This window comes from Hyperolius riggenbachi, chromosome 7 (genome assembly GCF_040937935.1).
Source record: "Hyperolius riggenbachi isolate aHypRig1 chromosome 7, aHypRig1.pri, whole genome shotgun sequence".
In the NCBI taxonomy this organism is placed as follows: Eukaryota; Metazoa; Chordata; class Amphibia; order Anura; family Hyperoliidae; genus Hyperolius; species Hyperolius riggenbachi.
Window position 1 is genome coordinate 226,177,185 of NC_090652.1, and position 3,074 is coordinate 226,180,258.

Sequence of the window (3,074 nt, forward strand, 5' to 3'; positions counted from 1 at the left end):
GTGTTGTATTGTGGTGATTTTGAGTTGAAAAGAATTGAATTAGAGCAAACCTGTATCAAAAACTTACATTATTATAAGTTGAAGGAATACTCCACATTAGTGCAAAAAAAATCTGTATAATGTACTGTACATGTGAGCACAAATCATTTTGTAACTGAGTGGTAACAAATACTATATTTTAACTTTAGTCTGCAGCTGTTAAAACTGTTAGGAAATAGTATACAGCTTTTTGTTGTATTCTCCTCTCTGTTTGTCTTATTAGCTCATAAGCCTGCACAAAGCAGGAAGTAAAACTTTCTGAATCTCTTCACAACCCACCTTTCTCTGGGCTTACTGCATATATATTCGATAGGTAGGCAGGATCTGGCACATCCATAATTAATTTGGCTCTGCACATTTTGAGTAATCTCTTCCATATCAGTACAAGCTGAAATCAAACACAGGCAGCTTTCACAATAAAACATGCAGAGCTACTGAGCAGTGACCTGGGAAATGGCAAATCACTGGTATGTCCGCCTCAGTTTGTTAAAATATGTGAACTATATACATATGATGTGATATCGCATTGTTTTTCCTCTAGGAAAGTGAAGATTTGGTTTAAATACATGCACTGGTATTATGAGTTACAACAAGCCCATGCATGCTTTTTTGTCATCTGTTTTTTTTTTTTTTTCAACTCATTACTCGTACTATTGATTTTTGTAGCACCTTCATGTTTTACTGCGCTGTACAATGTAAGCACCGATGGTAGAGAGAATTGGTAGACAACATTAAGTGACCAATACCCAAGAAAACACAACAATTTCAAGAAACAAAAGGACAAAACTGTATTGTGAGCTTACAATCTAAAGGAATAAGGGGAAATTAGAGGTACGGCAATAAGCAGCAGTATATCTGTCAATCAGCTAGGGGGAGGGATTAGCTGTAACACAGGTGATTAATTAACAGGAAGTGTAAGCTACAGCTCTAATCTTGGTGGAGGGCTGCTTTCACTTCACTGCTGGGAGATTGTGAGCTCTGATTATATTATATTGCTGTTGTTTGTAAAGTGTGTGTGTTGCTGCTTTGATATCTGGGGCTTGTGCATAGCGATTCATCAGATATCTAACAGCAAGTGCTTGTTTTAAAAGTACAATTTTTTTTTTCTCTGTTTGCAGCAGGCTGTCAATCAGCTAGGGGGAGGGATTAGCTGTAACACAGGTGATTAATTAACAGGAAGTGTAAGCTACAGCTCTAATCTTGGTGGAGGGCTGCTTTCACTTCACTGCTGGGAGATTGTGAGCTCTGATTATATTATATTGCTGTTGTTTGTAAAGTGTGTGTGTTGCTGCTTTGATATCTGGGGCTTGTGCATAGCGATTCATCAGATATCTAACAGCAAGTGCTTGTTTTAAAAGTACAATTTTTTTTTTCTCTGTTTGCAGCAGGCTGTCAATCAGCTAGGGGGAGGGATTAGCTGTAACACAGGTGATTAATTAACAGGAAGTGTAAGCTACAGCTCTAATCTTGGTGGAGGGCTGCTTTCACTTCACTGCTGGGAGATTGTGAGCTCTGATTATATTATATTGCTGTTGTTTGTAAAGTGTGTGTGTTGCTGCTTTGATATCTGGGGCTTGTGCATAGCGATTCATCAGATATCTAACAGCAAGTGCTTGTTTTAAAAGTACAATTTTTTTTTTCTCTGTTTGCAGCAGGCTGTCAATCAGCTAGGGGGAGGGATTAGCTGTAACACGAGGTATTTGGACAGCTTCAGGTCTCAGTACTGAGCTTGCTCAGTCTGTGGCTTGCTCACTAAGTGGCTTCGACACAAGTGGCATAGGCGTTAAAAAACAGGCGTTAGAACACAGGCACAAAGAGAGAAGGGAGAGGAAACAGGTAAGGACTAAAAAAAAAAAAAAAAAACCTTCAACCAATATTGCGGTTTTTTTGCATTGGTTAGAATGTGCTAACACGTTGTGGTGTAGTCTTTAAGTTTTGAGGACTCCACCCCAGCTTCACTCACTCCCCCTCCCCTCCTCCCCCTCCTCCCCCCCACCCCAACTTTACTCACTCCCCCTCCTCCACCCCAACTTACTCACTCCCCCTCCTCCACCTCTCCCCCTCTTCCACCCCAGCTACACTTACTCCCGAACGTCACTCACTCTCCCGTTTCATCTTTTACCACCATAGTTTACTTTAAATAATTTTTCCCCACACAATAGTCATCATGTTGGACAATGCAGTACAGTGTACATCCTGCAGCATGTATGCATGCCTTGATCAGCGGATTGAGGGTGTTTACTGTTGCCCTGGATGTGTGCGTGTTGCTCGGTTAGAGGCGGAAGTCGCAGAGCTAAATAAGCATCTCGCAACACTGAGACGCATACACAACATGGAGATGAGCTTGGATCTCACGATCCAGACACTGGATGGAACCCTTGAAGATGAGGTGGGTGGAGTAAAGCCGGAGCAAGAAGCAGAGGTAGCCGCTAGTTGGGTCACAGTTAGAAGGGGTAGGGGAAAAAGTGGCAGGGAGGCTAGTCCCGAGTTGTCCCTCACTAATAAGTATGCTTGTTTGCGTAATATTGGTGAGGACGACTCTGGAGTAGCAATGCTGCAACAGGATGTGCTCCTTAGCAACCAAGGGGCAGACTGCTGTAACGAGAAAGGGAATAGGAGTGCAGCTAAGGCTAGACAGGTACTGGTGGTAGGGGATTCAATTATTAGGCGCACAGACAGGGTAATCTGTCGAAGAAACCGTGAATGCCGTACAGTCTGTTGCCTCCCGGGTGCTCGGGTTCGGCATGTAGCGGAAAGAATTGACAGATTATTGGGTGGGGCTGGGGAAGACCCGGCTGTCATGGTACACATTGGCACCAATGACAAAGTTAGTGGGAGATGGAAGGTCCTCAAAAATGATTTTCAGGTACTTGGAGATAAACTTAAAGCAAGGACCTCCAAGGTGGTGTTCTCTGAAATACTGCCAGTGCCACGTGCTACATCTGAGAGACAGAGGGAGCTTAGGGAGTTAAATAAGTGGCTGAGAAATTGGTGTAGGAAGGAAGGGTTTGGGTTCCTGGAGAACTGGGCAGACT